The following is an 18,360-nucleotide window of genomic DNA, read 5'->3' on the forward strand; positions in this document are numbered from 1 at the left end:
CCCGGCCGTGTATGTATATCAGAATAACCTGTGTGTTTTAGGAGTATATTATGAACACTTCGATAAAGTAATTATAATAAATAACTGCTTTTATTGAAACATTGGTGCATATCTATGCAGTTGTTACTAATCCTCCACCTACCATATCTACTCTGCATCTTGTTCATTATTCAGCCTTGCTGGACAACGGTATACGGATCTATTCCGAAACGTCGCCATTACATCAAAATAAAGAACTGTTTATCCATAAATTGTGTCTACTTTGTCATCAGTCAACTTCTAAGTAATGCCTATCAAACAATTCAATAAAAAAAAGTCCCGGGTAAAAATTGGTCTTCAGCAACCCACATCATAAGAGGCGACTAAGGGGATCGGGCGGTCAGGCTCGGTGAATTGGTTGATGTATGTCATCACATCCCAACTGCATAGATCGACACTCATGTTGTCAATCACTGGGTTGTCTGGTCCAGGCTCGACTATTTACAGATCGCCGTCATATAGTTGGAATAGTGCTGAGTGCGGTGTTAAGCATCGAATAAACAAACCATGTTTTTATATAATATAAAGTTTATTTAAGCGTTATAAGAGTGGTAGATTTAGGTACACAAAATACCATGCATGCATCCGTACGGGCAGAGTAAACTATACCACACAAAATAGGTAAGTGATCATGAATATTTTTGGGGTTATTTTTTGCAGAGAAGACTAAACATACAACTTCTTAAAAATATCCAAGAACAATTTCATTATCCCTAACTTCTTTTGTACAGTATATTTCAAACAGAAACGAGTTACTTCCCTTAGACCTTATGATCAGACTAATATTTCCTGCGCCCGCGCGAAATCATGTCGATCTCCCTATAAACGTTAAAACATTTGATAAAATCACTGTCCACTGTGCTCTACCGATGTTCTTGTTGTGGGTTAAATACATAGTAGACTATTTTCATTCTCAGCTTCAATTTCTTTAAGCCGCAATTATCTTTCTTCTTTTTCTGCTTCTATGCCTCAAAGGCGAATTCCTCTCTCTTCTTTTCTCTGCTTCCAATATCAATTTTTCTTTTTCAATTTCCATAGCCATTTTTTCTCTTTCAAATTCTAATTTCTTTAAATCAGTTTTTTCTTCAAGCAAGGCCGAAGCATCATCATCCAAAATTTCTTCCTCAACAAGGTAAGCTATCAAACTTTTCTTGACATCAGCCATGAACATACCCGATTTGATGTCAACTTTGTAATGTTTGGCCAATTCGTGATAAACCGTTTTACTGGGGTCTTGTGTTTGCTTGGAATTGAATACTTAAACCTGAGCAACTGTTTTACAAAGGTCTTCCATTTGTTTGGATATACTGTTTACCGAGGTCTTGCGTTTGTTGGGAGTTAAATATTTAAATATAGTAAACTGTTTACCGGGGTCTTGTGTTCGTTGGGAGTTAAATATTTAAATATAGTAAACTGTTTACCGGGGTCTTGTGTTTGTTGGGAGTTAAATATTTAAATATAGTAAACTGTTTACCAGGGTCTTGTGTTTGTTGGGAGTTAAATATTTAAATATAGTAAACTGTTTACCAGGGTCTTGTGTTTGTTTGGAGTTAAATATTTAAATATAGTAAACTTTTTAACCAGGGTCTTGTGTTTGTTGGGAGTTAAACACTAAAACATAGTAAACTTTTGTAACAGGTTTTTATGGTTGTTTGGCGTTGAATACTTAAAGATTTAGCAGAGTATTGTGTTTGTTGGAAGTTAAATACGAAAAACATGGTAAACCTTTTTACCAGGGTTTTGCGTTTGTTGGAAGTTGAATACTTACACATTGCAAACTGTTTGAACAGGGTATTGCCTTCGTTGGGAGTTAAATGCTTAAATATGGCGAACTGTTTTACCAGGGTCTTATATGAACATACTTAAATATGGTAAACTGTTTTACCAGGGTCTTGCGTTTGTTGGGAGTTAAATATTTAAATATAGTAAACTGTTTTACCAGGGTCTTGCGTTTGTTGGGAGTTAAATATTTAAATATAGTAAACTGTTTTACCAGGGTCTTGCGTTTGTTGGGAGTTAAATATTTAAATATAGTAAACTGTTTTACCAGGGTCTTATATGAACATACTTAAATATGGTAAACTGTTTTACCAGGGTCTTATATGAACATACTTAAATATGGTAAACTGTTTTACCAGGGTCTTGCGTTTGTTGGGAGTTAAATATTTAAATATAGTAAACTGTTTTACCAGGGTCTTGCGTTTGATAGGAGTTAAATACTTAAACTTGGTAAACTGTTTTCTCAGGGGCTTCAGGAATAGAAAAATTACTTAACAAGAATCAGCATATTCTGAACTATTGCGTTGATGAGTAAAACATTTGGTATATTGTATCTAAATCAACGACGTTACAGTATTGGTTGGGTCGGATAATAAGGTCAACCTCCTTCCATGTCTGTTTGGCCATACTGTGTTAAACATATCCAACATATGTCAACCAATTTCTTACTCGAATGTTTAAGCAAAATAAAAGACACATTTTGTAACAAAAAGACCAGTTCATGGATGCTGTTCCACATACAGCGTGTAGCCGCACATTCCCTCCCGTGAATAATGTCACAGCTGTAAGGACATCAATACAAATTCAAACAATGTCAACACCTTTCGAAATATCAATTTACTTACTTCAGGGGAAATGATCGGCTTTGGCATGTTAAATTGAATTCAAACGCAATCCAACAACAAATTCCGACTCTGGCAAGACGTATCAGACGTGTTCAGAAACCCAGCCCTGTTGAAGCGCACGGATGTCATTTGTCAGAAATTGAAAACTGTCGACAAATTTAATTCACATTTTTTATTGTGATTTAACAAAATTAATTATAACACATTTCTAATCACTTGATCCAATCTTTACAAGAGATAAAGTGACCCGGTGACCAAAAAACGATGGCACTATTTTGTTTTTGCAATGAGGAAGCCCACGCTTGTAGGCGTATGGATATGCTCCTTGTCGTTCTGGTGTTCAAAATGCAAAACACATCTGCATTTTCTTCTAGAATCCAATGCATGTTCCCTGATCTTATTTTCCTTAGACTTTAAAGACACCGGGCGATCGCTAATTATGTCTATCATGAATATATACACTTCTTTTATTCGCATCTTATAAATGACTTCGGTGGTACCTCATTCATGTTACGCGGATGCACACGCTTGTCGGCGTAAAAATACCGGGCTTCACTTATCACCATAGTAACCAGCCCACCAGCAACTACACTGAAATTACACAATAAATACAATTTTTTAAGCTCATCACATTTTACTATAGTCTCTATTCAAGCGTATTTTATTTACATAGTAATACTAATTTTATCTGTTTGGATGCTCTTAAGTTCTATCATTTTAGATAAGTCAAGGGAAAAATTTACAACAGACCTTCCGAACACTCATATGAAATATTAAGTACATATATGGAGGGTCGGGGTCGGGGGGTAGGGAGTAGGGGGTGTCCATGGTCTGTACAGCCTCCTGCTAGTGTGATGGGGTTTATGGTCTGTGCACTCTCCTTCTTGTTCGATGGGATCCATGGTCTGTGCACTCTCCTGCTTGTTCGATGGGGTTCATGGTCTGTGCACTCTCCTGCTTGTTCGATGGGGTTCATGGTCTGTGCACTCTCCTGCTTGTTCGATGGGGTTCATGGTCTGTGCACTCTCCTGCTTGTTCGATGGGGTTCATGGTCTGTGCACTCTCCTGCTTGTTCGATGGGGTTCATGGTCTGTGCACTCTCCTGCTTATTCGATGGGGTTCATGGTCTGTGCACTCTCCTGCTTATTCGATGGGGTTCATGGTCTGTGCACTCTCCTGCTTATTCAATGGGACCCATGGTCTGTGCACTCTCCTGCTTATTCGATGGGGTTCATGGTCTGTGCACTCTCCTGCTTATTCGATGGGACCCATGGTCTGTGCACTCTCCTGCTTGTTCGATGGGGTTCATGGTCTGTGCACTCTCCTGCTTATTCGATGGGGTTCATGGTCTGTGCACTCTCCTGCTTGTTCGATGGGGTTCATGGTCTGTGCACTCTCCTGCTTATTCGATGGGGTTCATGGTCTGTGCACTCTCCTGCTTATTCGATGGGGTTCATGGTCTGTGCACTCTCCTGCTTATTCGATGGGACCCATGGTCTGTGCACTCTCTTGCTAGTATGATGGGGTCCATCGTCTGTACTGCCTCTTGCTAGTGTGATGGGGTCTATGGTCTGTACTGCCTCCTGCTAGTGTGGTGGGGTCCATGGTCTGTACTGCCTCCTGCTAGTGTGGTGGGGTCCATGGTCTGTGCTGCCTCCTGCTGGTGTGATGGGGTCTATGGTCTGTACAGCCTCCTGCTAGTGTGATGGGGTCCATGGTCTGTACAGCCTCCTCCTAGTGTGATGGGGTCTATGGTCTGTACTGCCTCCTGCTGGTGTGATGGGGTCCATGGTCTGTACTGCCTCCTGCTGGTGTGATGGGGTCCATGGTCTGTACTGCCTCCTGCTGGTGTGATGGGGTCCATGGTCTGTACTCCCTGCTGCTAGTGTGATGGGGTCTATGGTCTGTGCTGCCTCCTGCTGGTGTGATGGGGTCCATGGTCTGTACTGCCTCCTGCTAGTGTGGTGGGGTCCATGGTCTGTACTGCCTCCTCCTAGTGTGATGGGGTCTATGGTCTGTACAGCCTCCTGCTAGTGTGATGGGGTCCATGGTCTGTACAGCCTCCTCCTAGTGTGATGGGGTCTATGGTCTGTACTGCCTCCTGCTGGTGTGATGGGGTCCATGGTCTGTACTGCCTCCTGCTGGTGTGATGGGGTCCATGGTCTGTACTGCCTCCTGCTGGTGTGATGGGGTCCATGGTATGTACTGCCTCCTGCTGGTGTGATGGGGTCCATGGTCTGTACTGCCTCCTGCTGGTGTGATGGGGTCTATGGTCTGTACTGCCTCCTGCTGGTGTGATGGGGTCCATGGTCTGTACAGCCTCCTGCTAGTGTGATGGGTCCATGATCTGCGCTGCCTCCTGCTGGTGTGATGGGGTCCATGGTCTGTACAGCCTCCTGCTGGTGTGATGGGGTCCATGGTCTGTACTGCCTCCTGCTGGTGTGATGGGGTCTATGGTCTGTACTGCCTCCTGCTGGTGTGATGGGGTCCATGGTCTGTACTGCCTCCTGCTGGTGTGATGGGGTCCATGGTCTGTACTGCCTCCTGCTGGTGTGATGGGGTCTATGGTCTGTACAGCCTCCTGCTGGTGTGATGGGGTCCATGGTCTGTACAGCCTCCTGCTGGTGTGATGGGGTCCATGGTCTGTACAGCCTCCTGCTGGTGTGATGGGGTCCATGGTCTGTACAGCCTCCTGCTGGTGTGATGGGGTCTATGGTCTGTACTGCCTCCTGCTGGTGTGATGGGGTCCATGGTCTGTACAGCCTCCTGCTGGTGTGATGGGGTCTATGGTCTGTACAGCCTCCTGCTGGTGTGATGGGGTCTATGGTCTGTACAGCCTCTTGCTGGTGTGATGGGGTCTATGGTCTGTACAGCCTCCTGCTGGTGTGATGGGGTCCATGGTCTGTACAGCCTCCTGCTGGTGTGATGGGGTCCATGGTCTGTACAGCCCCTTGCTAGTGTGATGGGGTCCATGGTCTGTACAGCCCCTTGCTAGTGTGATGGGGCCCATGGTCTGTACAGCCTCTTGCTAGTGTGATGGGGTCTATGGTCTGTACAGCCCCTTGCTAGTGTGGTGGGGTCTATGGTCTGTACAGCCTCCTGCTGGTGTGATGGGGTCTATGGTCTGTACAGCCTCCTGCTGGTGTGATGGGGTCCATGGTCTGTACTCCCTCCTGCTAGTGTGGTGGGGTCCATGGTCTGTACTCCCTCCTGCTAGTGTGGTGGGGTCCATGGTCTGTACTCCCTGCTGCTAGTGTGGTGGGGTCCATGGTCTGTACTCCCTGCTGCTAGTGTGATGGGGTCCATGGTCTGTACTCCCTGCTGCTAGTGTGATGGGGTCCATGGTCTGTACTGCCTCCTGCTGGTGTGATGGGTCCATGGTCTGTACAGCCTCCTGCTAGTGTGATGGGTCCATGGTCTGTGCTGCCTCCTTTAAAAAGTATGTTCATAATTATCTTTGTATTTCGTATGTAGGAATACATTCAAAAATATATGGGACAAAGAGAAAGTTCCTTTTTAAAGTAACTCATCCCCCATGAAACTTTCCCAAACCAAAAACCAAAAAAAAGATACAGTTTGACCAATCAGAGAAAGTTTTACCTAGTCAACATTTTGGGATAATATTTCTCTCGTTTGAAGAATGAATAAATCAAGGTGATTATGTACCCCTAGGTTGCGTGTGTAGCGGCCATAAAATTTCCGAGTCCCGTGATGGGATTCGAACCACGGACCTTCTGATCCGAGGTCGGACGCCTTGTCCACATGACCAAAGAGGTTAACCCCGTCAGCAAGCTGACAAGGTAAGGATGTCATCTGTGGGATCACTCCACGCCTTGCTACATACTCCCCCGTCAACAGAAGGCACGTCCCGGGCCGCATAGTAGGGTACTGAGGCTTATTTTGCTCAAATTTAATATGAACGTGCTCAGCCCCACGTTGGGCGCCAATGTAGCGGCCATAAAATTTCCGAGTCCCGTGATGGGATTCGAACCACGGACCTTCTGATCCGAGGTCGGACGCCTTGTCCACATGACCAAAGAGGTTAACCCCGTCAGCAAGCTGACAAGGTAAGGATGTCATCTGTGGGATCACTCCACGCCTTGCTACACGTGATTAAGGGAGTATATAAGGGGTAGTACAATTTTGAATTGTTCTCCCTCGCTCACTGTGCATGCACGGCCTCACACTCGTTTCTTCAATATGGATACAGAAGCTAAACAGGACGCCATTTTGCAACAGCTCAATTCGAATAGAATAGAGTTTCAATCCCCTCTTAATGAGAAGATTGGTTCAGTGAGGGAAGAGTTTATACACACGTCAAGAGATTTAAAGAAGTTGAAAGCAGAAAAAGATTTTACATGGTCAAGAGAAAGGAATAAAATTCAATTCAACTTTAATCAGGAAAGTATAGACTGCCTCCAGAAAATTCTGGGAGATATCCAGTCTTCTCGTCTGGACGAAGCAGAAGCTTCCGTAACGTCAGAGCTCGACAGGATCAACAGAAGGAACAAGTTTATCAAAATAACAGATACATCTGAAGGTGGGTGGGAAACGGTTAAGAACTATGTTTCTCGTGAGCTGGCGGATGATTCCGATGACGACAAACGTATCAACAGAGCTGAAAGCAAAGCTGTCCGAAAACTCAAACAGAAACGTGCCAGGCAAGCGCCGTACTCTACAAATAGGTCAAGACGTTCGGCGACTGTCACCCATCCCGTGCAAGTTGCTGTTCAACCTGGTTCTACTTTACATCATATGCAGCCAATCACAAATCAGCTTTTTCGTGGAAAAGGGCAAAGATCAGGGGCCTGTTTCGCATGTGGCGATTTCTTTCACTTCAGGAAAGACTGTCATTACTTCGGAACAGGTCAAGGGGCGACAGCCGGCGGACAAGTTGCCTCAAGTCAGCAACGCCAGTAGTTCTGGTCAAGATTTGTCAGTTAAGTATTTCAATGATAACTTTGTCATCAAGGATAGCAAGTTCACTGATAACTATTTTGAGTATGAACAAGGTACAGCTGAAATCTTAGTCAGGGGCCGTCTCAAAAGTAATATACAGTATTGGCGTGAGATAGGTGCATCTCAATGTGTTATTGATTGGATTGCTAATGGATATATAATTCCGTTTATTACGACTCCGCCTAAACTGCATAATAAGAATAACAAGTCTGCTATTAAACACGGAGATTTTGTCTCGCAGGCTATTGGTGAGTTGTTGAAGGACCTGGTGTGCCAATGTGTTGTTAGTCCTTTGTCTGTTTCAGTACAGTCGTCAGGAAAAAGACGTTTAATTCTTGATCTTAGCAGAGTCAATAAATATATCTTCAAGCAGAGTATTAAATATGAAGATTGGAAGACTGCATTAGCATATATTAATATGAATGATTGGTTGATAAAATTTGATATCCACTCAGCATACCATCATATGGACATAGTTCCATCTCATACTGATTTTCTTGGTTTTGCATGGTTTAACGAAGCTGGTAGAATATGTTACAACAAATTCTTGGTTTTGCCTTTTGGTTTGACGTCTGCTCCATATGTATTTACAAAAGTCATGAGACAATTAGTCAAAGTGGAGGTTTGATGGCCATAAGATAGTTACCTTCCTAGACGACGGCATTTTATCTGTATCTATGGATATTGGAGCGCAGACAGCAGGGTGTGATATAAAGAGAGATCTGCTTTCTTCAGGCTTTGTTCCTAAAGTTGAGAAATCACATTGGCTACCGTCGCAATCTCTTGAATGGCTTGGTTTTGGTATCGATACTACTTCCGGATCCATGACTATGACTGTACCTCTCAGGAAGGTTGACAGGGTCAAACAAGCTATTACTAAACTGGTACAATACAAGACTAAATGTGTATCGGTTAGATCTGTAGCATCAGTTGTTGGTCAATTCATTTCTATGAAATTAGTGATAGGACCAGTTGTACAACTCATGACAGGAGCTGTGAGTATTGATGTTGTTGCTGCTTCATCATGGAACAGTCTTATATACTTGTCAGATACTAGCATCAAACAGCTGTCATTTTGGCATCGCAATATACATAGGTATATTTCTAGAACGATTGTGCAAACAGCATTGACAAAAAGATTGGTGTATTCGGATGCAAGCCGAAGTGGGTATGGTGGATACTGCGTGGATGTAGACTCTGTAGTATTCCATGGACAGTGGTCCCGGGATGAAATTACTCGCAGCTCTACATGGAGAGAGCTGAAAGCTGTGTGTATGGTTCTCCAAAGCTTTGTTGCAACCCTAGGTCATCAGAGAGTCAAATGGTTTACACACAGTCAACATGTTGTATCTATTATTGAGCAAGGTAGTATGAAGCTCCATTTACAATCGCTTGCTTTGCAGATCTTTGATCTATGTTTACAGTACACTGTTGAGCTCCATCTCCAGTGGATTCCTCGCCATGAGAACATGCAAGCTGACTATCTTAGCAAGCTAATTGATTACGATGATTGGGGTATTTCCAAAAATATTTTTCGAGAAATAGATGAGAAATAGAGACCTTATCAAGTTGATAGGCTGGCTTCATATTATAACACAAAAGTTGTCCAGTTTAACTCTCGTTTCAGTAATCCTGGATGCCAGGCAGTGGACTGTTTCACTGTTAACTGGAGAGGTACAATTAGGTGGGTTGTTCCCCCTATTTGTTTGATACCGCGAGTAATCAAACACATGGCAGAGTGTCATGCAGTTGGAACGTTGGTCGTCCCAGAGTGGCATTCAGCGTGCTTTTGGCCACTGTTATATGTGAATTCTGAGCGTATTTTGCAAATCAAAGATCAAATATTTTTGCCTAGGGCCAAAGAAGCTTTTGTTGCAAGCAGAATCAAAGGTGGTTTGTTCGTTGAACACGATTTGCATTTTGATATGATTGCACTTTATGTGGATTTTAGGTAATATTTTGTTGTGTATTTACAGATAGCCTTCTGAATGCCTATAGTGATGAACTTGATGAACTCCCTTTGAATGTGCACCAGTTAGCGGGACAGCTACCAGGTTTGTTGGCACGGTCCAGGGCAGATTCTACTTTTAAAAAATATAGCATTGGATTTGCTGCTTGGTAAAGGTGGGCAAACGCTAATAATATGTGTGATCAGTTGCCCGTTTCACATTTGCATTGTGCTGTTTATCTGTTGTCTATTGTGCAACAGTGAAACATTATCACCAGTGTTAACAGCATTTTATAGTTTAAGGCATGCTCATTGTAACATTGGACTAGAGAGTCCCACTGAAAATAGCCTTGTCAAGAATGTTTTGGAAGGAGCAAAGCGCAAACTGTCTAAGCCAGTGGTTAAAAAGGAGCCAATCACAGTTGATATACTTGAACGGTTGTATGATTTAAAAATGATCAATGCATCTTTAATGGATCTGCGAATAGTATCTATGTGTTTATTAGTTTTCACCGGATTTTTAAGATCTACAGAATTAACGCATATATCTCGATCTGATATTTTATTTTATAAGTCACACATGGTCGTTTTTATTGAAAAGTCAAAGACGGATGTATACAGGGATGGCGCATGGCTTGTTATTAGTAGGACAGATTCCAAGCTGTGTCCAGTAGCCTGTGTGGAGAGATATTTACAAGCCGTATTTATTCATCCAGATTGTGATCAGTACATATTCAGGAATGTAAGCAAATGTCGTTCAGGCTATGTTCTTAGAACGGACAATGTTCCACTGTCTTATACCAGGTTGAGGGAACTTTTTATTGATGCTTTAACTCCCTTTGTTGACAACATCAAGAAGTATGGTCTGCATAGCTTACGCAGTGGTGGTGCTACTGCAGCTGCAAATAATGGTATACCAGATCGTATGTTCAAACGACATGGTCGTTGGAGAAGCGAAAACGCTAAAGATGGTTACATCAAAGATAGTATTGATAACAGAATGAAAGTTTCACTTTCCTTAGGCCTGTAACTTTCTTTGTACATCTCGGCCGTGTATCACACAGCGTATTCCCATGTTAATGGTGTTGTGTCTTGATTAAGTATTTAGGGGATAAGGAGAAATAATATTTCTCTCGTTTGAAGAATGAATAAGATAGAAATTATAATTTTCTCCTAGCGGTATGTCAATCAAGGTGATTATGTGCCCCTAGATGGCGTGATAGAGGGGGTATATAAGGGGTAGTACAATTTTGAATTGTTCTCTCTCGCTCACTGTGCATGCACGGCCTCACACTTGTTTCTTATATTTATTTGAACATTATATTAAAATTGTTCTTCATTTTATGATTTAATGATTTCATGTGTTGCAGATAGTCGTTGAAATGGAATGTACATTTGAGGGTAATGTGTACTGTTGTAAGTGATGCCATTGCTTGGCTGGCGAGTCTTTACTTTACAGCGTTGCTTCATTGAGAAAGTCCATAGTTGGATGCAGTGATGTTGTTTGGCCGGCGGGCCTTTATTGGCTGGTGGGCCTTTATTGGCTGGTGGGCCTTTATAATACAGCGTTCTTTTATTGGGAAAGTGTGCAGTGTTGGATGCAATAATATTGCTTGGCCGGCGGGCCTTTATAATACAGCGTTGTTTTATTGTGAAAGTGTGCAGTGTTGGATGCAATGATATTTCTTGGCCGGCGGGCCTTTATAATACAGTGTTGCATTTGATCATACTGCATGTACATGTACTATGCGAGTTGCACTGTATATAATAAATTATGAAATTCATTGGTAACAAATGTTCATGAATTGTTAGTATTTCTGTTTGGACTTGCATATACATGTCATGAGTATACTGTATACTCTCCAGTATTTGCTGCTGCATCCGTTGAGGGAACACGGTTCCAGATGTTTTCTTATAAAAGTTTTTATATCTGGTTTTACGTGTCGGGCTTCAGCAAAATATAAATATTCATAGCAGATTGCTGACCATGTATATACAAATGTGTATAAATGAATATCTTTGTCTTATACTATACGCAAATAAATCGGCCGTGTATCACACAGCGTATTCCCATGTTAATGGTGTTGTCTTGATTAAGTATGTAGGGGATAAGGAGAATAATATAAGAGCAGGTAAGAGCTATCCAAATTATTCTGCTACTGTAATAAACTTTGGAACACACAAGTCGTACTGCGTCATCCGTTTCTTTATTGCTGTCACTTCTACTTTAGGGACTAATAGCTTTAATTGTGACGAGCACGACCTCCATACTATGAAAAATCTTGATTTGTAAACATCATGTAAATAACAATCTTAAATTCATTAGAAAGGTTGATCGTGTATCCTGACTGGAACAGACTTCCTCTTGTTGGGCATCAATGTCACAATTGTAACTGTGAGAAGAATATTTCAAAATATATATAACACGTCCCATTTTAATTCTGGAAACCCAAAAGTCCAGAAACTCTACGGTCTTTGCCCAGTCTCGGTCAGGGGTATTTACAAAATTAAACATGCTGTTTTCATGGGAACATACCAAGGAAGAGAAAATGAAAAAAAAAATTGTTGAAAAACTCAGTATTTACACTATGTCGCCCATGGGCCTGCCCATGGGCGAAGTGTGGCCCATGGGCGAGAATATGTTCCTATACTGAAAACTCATGTTTTTGTTTCGCAAATACATAAGTATATTTCTTTCAAGTATCTTGACACACAATTTAACTCATTTTAACTTAATTCAACGATTTTATAGCGATATTGAAATATTTCGCCCATGGGCGAGAAAAGGGTCTGGCCGATGGGCGAGAATATTTTCCTTTACTCAAAACTCATGTTTTTGTTTCGCAAATACATATATGTATATTTTATATATATTTTAATTTGTGTAGTATTATCTTGTTATTTATTTTCCTCTCGACAAAGAGGTATACAGTGAAATATGCGAAAACAGCTTTGTATGAATTGATCAGGATACAGATATATGGGCCGCCCATGGGGACACTTGGATTGAAGGCCAGGTCGTGGATTTTAACGAAATTTCTTCGGGGAAATATTCTTGGAAATAGACAGAAACTGTCAACCACAAATACTACATTGATGCAATGAAAGAAATATTTTGGCTCATAGTCGTAATTAAAAAATATATCTGATTTTCGCAGCTGTAGGTGAAACAAATATCTGGTTTCAATACAAAATCCCAGCCCCACGTCGATTTACTGTACCTTTTCTCCCAATTCCGATTTTGGCCATCACGATTATCATCGTTGTACAGCTACACCAGACACTTCCCTCTTACAAATAACGTCGTTAAATACACGACATCGTCATGTTGTCCCAGTTGATGTTGTGATTGAATGAGTGAAAGAGCACAAAACCTCCACCAATAAATCCGACAGCAAATCAGCCATCTCGGACCATATCAGCAACTGTTCCAATCACATCATCAACTGGGACAACGTCCAAATCCTCGCCAACAACCTTCATGATTTCACTAAAAGAAAACTAACAGAATCAGTCCACATTCGCCGCCACAAGCCATCAATCAACAGAGATCAAGGCTATTTCGTCCCATCCGCCTACTATGAACTCATCAAGCAATAATCACTTATCCTGTTTATTGGCTCCATGTTCCTATTGGCTTCCACCTATGTGTTCTCTGTCCATCGTGTTGTTGACAGCATTATCCCCTTGTTGTCAACACCTACCAATGTTATCCCACTCATGTATGCAATTGTTGTTAGAGTTAATCCTCTACTGTTAATCCTCCACCTACTATATATACTATATATACTCTTCAAAATGTAATATGATGCGATTGTTTCAAAATAGGACACAGAAACCATAATTGAAACACTGTTTGAAGATCATTGTACACAATGTTCAAAACATTAATCGTGTCACCTAGACAGACACACGTAAACGATACAGTTGATGTCACAGGGGTACAGAAAATGTTAGTATCGGTTGTGCCCACCACGTGCATCAATCACCGCTTGACACCGACGACCCATAGATGCAATCAAGTTGTCAATAACACGCTGGGTGTGCTGCCATTCATGCTGAAGTGCATCAAGAAGCGCCGGAAGTGTTAGGGGCGGTGGATTCCTTCTGCGAACGCGTCGATCCAACTCGTCCCACAGATGCTCAATCGGGGACAAATCTGGTGACCGGGCTAGAACTGTCCGCCATGAACGTTGACGTGAGGAAGAACGTAAGGCTGTAGGATCAAGTCTCTGTAACGCACACCTGTCAATGCACCTGCCACATGCACGAGAGGCGTCCTACCACCGCGATGAATTCCGGCCCATACCATGGCACTCCCACCGCCAAATGGGACAACCTGCTCACACAGTTGGGGGCGTAACATTCACCCCGACGTCTGTAGACACGTGCGCGCCCATCAGCACGTGTGAGTAGGAAACGGGACTCGTCAGTAAACAGTACATTTTTCCACCTTGCAAGTGCCCATCTAACCCTCTGTTGGCACCGAAGCAGACGGTCCGCCAGATTACGTGGGGTCAATACATGACGTCTAACAGGTCTTCGTGCAAAAAGTCCAGCCTCCCTCAGTCTGTTGCGTACCGTTTGATCCGATATTCTGCGTACCCCTGGGATCTGTGTGGTTGTAGACGTGGCTGTGGTAGTGCGGTCTCGGAGGTGTCGCAGCCGACTGTATTTATCTTGTGCTTGGGTTGTCATCCTTGGTCTTCCTGACCTTGGTCTGTCGTCAACTCTGTTGGTGTTGTTGTATCGGGTCCACAGTGCGGAGATTGCCTGTCTGGATACACCAAAGTGCCTGGCCACTTCTTGCTGAGTTGCTCCAGCTTGTAATCTCCCAATGGCGTTGTTCCGTTGAGCTGCATTCAGTCTTAGCATTCTGTCACCGCCTCTACTGCCGTTATAAGGACTGTATGAACAGCCGTTGATGTGGATTTTTATACCCAGTCAGCAGGGGGGAACTTACTGCTACTACATGATGTAATCCCGTATCGCGCCATATTAACCACTTCTCTAAAAATAACTGCCCCTCTTTTCAATTTGTTTCATTATTCCTCATAATTTCTGACTATGGAAACACGTGACAACTTCTTGTTGCGTTTTTTGGTAAGTTGAAATAAATTAATGAATATGTAATATAATGCCCCCATACTTTCATGGTGGAAAATCATAGACATCAACCTACATTGATCTCACTTTAGATTTTATGAGAGTTTCGTTTTAACGTATCAAAATCACCAGAACAAAGGCGCTCACTTCGTGGTGATATCTTTCCAAATCTTCTTCTTTGCATTATTTGTCATCTTATTCGTAAAGGCTTAATTCAGCTCATCAAAATGACTATCCACACCTGACACAATGACATCAGAGACCATATAATAGATTATCTATTATATGGTCTCTGATGACATCTATGTAAACCGTGGAGAAGTTTCTTTTTATTTTCTTTAGCCCAGAAGCGTCCATAATATATATCGTTCTATGTCGTTTCAAAGGGGAACAACTCTAATATAACAATTTTCCGTGTTTCCCCACAAGAGAGTTACTATTTTTGCCGATGCAGGTTGTTGTCGGTGGATTTGCTGTTCAAACGATCAGACTTTGCAGCGTATGATGACATTTTGATGTCTAACAGACCATCATAAAACTTCAAGAGGTAAGCTTTTATTTCACAATTTTATTTCATCCATGTTTAGCATCTTCTTTGATGGAAATGAAACAGGCGCCCTTCCCTTTCCGGTAGGGATCCCAGACGATTGTGTAATGTTGCCTTCTGATGAAAAAAGGAGACCCCAATTAGATCTACCATTGAAAAAAGGTTTCATAAAAAGATTATAAACTCATTGCGGGATAAATTACTTTGTTTGAGAGGTGTTCAGAATTAAAGGGGTACTGATCTAAAGCAATTCCCCGAGACTGGTTGTTGCCTTTGTTATTGTTTTTCCTCGTGAGTACCCGGAAGTAATAGCAGAAATCTAGACGAGTTCGCGACCTGTGCTGCTGCGAATGTATCCGTGAATATCACATAAAGGAACAATATACCACACGTCTGCAGCTGTACAAGGAAACTTATTCGATGTCACGTGTCTCAATATTTTAAAACATATACCCTCGCGACACGTGTTTCCGTGGTATAAAGAATAGCATTACGATAAACCAACCCGCTGACTTCGACAAGCAATAAATGTGAAATAAATCGTTAGAACACTCACCTTTACACCATTTAATTACAAGGAAACATCATTTTGTCCACAAATGCCTCCGTATCGGCTGCTGTACAATAGCGGCCATTTTTACACGACATGTAGTGACGTCATATGTTTCCGTGGTAAAGTTCATCGGGTCAAGCTACGGGTGGTTAGCACATGCCACAATGTCAAAGTTCTTTGGAATCGAAAGTAATGTTCCCAAGGCACTTCCAAACGTAACAAAATACAGATAACACTGTACTGAGTTATGAAATATGAAATAACTGTCACTTGAACACAAATTTTCAGATTATTTACAGTTTATGATCATGATCATCACAAATTTTGTTATTCTTCTTGGTGTCTGCAAGGTAGACCGTGACAGAAAAACACATCATGTCGTCGAAGAAAGGAGATGTCACAACAGTATTTTAAATGCACCCAGTGTTCACAATTTCCATGCATGCACTGTCCCCACTTAGTGAATTCAACACGTGGACATCGCCTCAGTTCATCTGGCTGAAACTTTCCGCATACACAACTCTTTTCGTCATCATCGTTGATAGATTCAGAATCTGATTGGTCGTCGCTTGAGATAAGGAGCTTATCAATCCCAGATGGTCCAGGTTGTTGGGATGACATACTGTCCTGCTTATCCTTGCTAGTAGACTTGGTAGTTGGTTTAGTTGTCTTTGGCTTCGCAGTTGATTTTGATGCCTTGCTTCCTCCGTTTGTTGACTGTTTGGACTGGTTGATGTAAGCCGTGAATTGACATGATATATCTGGTTCCGTAATTGCTTGTCCACCAACGATCTTATGGATAGAACGTCTGGGCTCGATTTCTTAATGGTAATAACAGGAAGATGATCTTCAAAAAATCTTGCATCTGAGGGCTGTTCGACGATGTCAGGACATGTAACTGAAATTTCTGAAGCTTTTTCAAGTGAGGAAACACATTCAACATGGAGACCATGCCAAGGTCTGTCAAGTGAGGAAACACATTCAACATGGAGACCATGCCAAGGTCTGTCAAGTGAGGAAACACATTCAACATGTAGACCATGCCAAGGTCTGTCAAGTGAGGAAACACATTCAACATGTAGACTATGCCAAGGTCTGTCAAGTGAGGAAACACATTCAACATGTAGACCATGCCAAGGTCTGTCAAGTGAGGAAACACATTTAACATGTAGACCATGCCAAGGTCTGTCAAGAGAGGAAACACATTCAACATGTAGACCATGCCAAGGTCTGTCAAGTGAGGAAACACATTCAACATGTAGACCATGCCAAGGTCTGTCAAGTGAGGAAACACATTCAACATGTAGACCATGCCAAGGTCTGTCAAGTGAGGAAACACATTCAACATGTAGACCATGCCAAGGTCTGTCAAGTGAGGAAACACATTCAACATGTATACCATGCCAAGGTCTGTCAAGTGAGGAAACATATTCAACATGTAGACCATGCCAAGGTCTGTCAAGTGAGGAAACACATTCAACATGGAGACCATGCCAAGGTCTGTCAAGTGAGGAAACACATTCAACATGTAGACCATGCCAAGGTCTGTCAATAGAGGAAACACATTCAACATGTAGATCATGCCAAGGTCTGTCAAGTGAGGAAACACATTCAACATGTAGACCATGCCAAGGTCTGTCGAGTGAGGAAACACATTCAACATGTGGACCATGCCAAGGTCTGTCAAGTGAGGAAACACATTCAACATGTAGACCATGCCAAGGTCTGTCAAGTGAGGAAACACATTCAACATGTAGACCATGCCAAGGTCTGTCAAGCGAGGAAACACGTTCAACATGTAGACCATGCCAATGTATGTCAAGTGAGGAAACACATTCAACATGTAGACCATGCCAAGGTTTGTCAAGTGAGGAAACACATTCAACATGTAGACCATGCCAAGGTCTGTCAAGTGAGGAAACACATTCAACATGTAGACCATGCCAAGGTCTGTCAAGTGAGGAAACACATTCAACATGTAGACCATGCCAAGGTTTGTCAAGTGAGGAAACACATTCAACATGTAGACCATGCCAAGGTTTGTCAAGTGAGGAAACACATTCAACATGTAGACCATGCCAAGGTCTGTCAAGTGAGGAAACACATTCAACATGTAGACCATGCCAAGGTCTGTCAAGTGAGGAAACACATTCAACATGTAGACCATGCCAAGGTTTGTCAAGTGAGGAAACACATTCAACATGTAGACCATGCCAAGGTCTGTCAAGTGAGGAAACACATTCAACATGTAGACCATGCCAAGGTCTGTCAAGTGAGGAAACACATTCAACATGTAGACCATGCCAAGGTTTGTCAAGTGAGGAAACACATTCAACATGTAGACCATGCCAAGGTCTGTCAAGTGAGGAAACACATTCAACATGTAGACCATGCCAAGGCCTGTCAAGTGAGGAAACACATTCAACATGTAGACCATGCCAAGGTCTGTCACATATTTATGCATACATTATTAAAATAAAATAGCGATGCGATAAAGAACAATGAAGAACAAAGCGTGGTTTATTTCACAATAAAACATTCTTTTATCATGACTTCATTTCTGTGAATCAAACATGCACTCGCA

The 18,360-nt window shown here is 42.2% G+C and overlaps 1 protein-coding gene across 1 annotated transcript in view; it reads left to right on the forward strand.

Moving 5' to 3' along the window:
• The first annotated feature begins 15,095 nt into the window (after nt 1-15,095).
• LOC124141756 (zinc finger protein 845-like) overlaps nt 15,096-18,360 on the forward strand; it is a 47,411-nt gene continuing 44,146 nt past the window's right edge. Inside the window, exon 1 of the mRNA XM_048385235.1 lies at nt 15,096-15,223. The gene's annotated coding sequence lies outside the window, so the exon portion shown is untranslated. The remainder of the gene's footprint in view (nt 15,224-18,360) is intronic.

The sequence above is a fragment of the Haliotis rufescens genome, unplaced genomic scaffold, assembly GCF_023055435.1.
Source record: "Haliotis rufescens isolate VD_foot unplaced genomic scaffold, xgHalRufe1.0.p SCAF_56, whole genome shotgun sequence".
Lineage (NCBI taxonomy): Eukaryota > Metazoa > Mollusca > Gastropoda > Lepetellida > Haliotidae > Haliotis > Haliotis rufescens.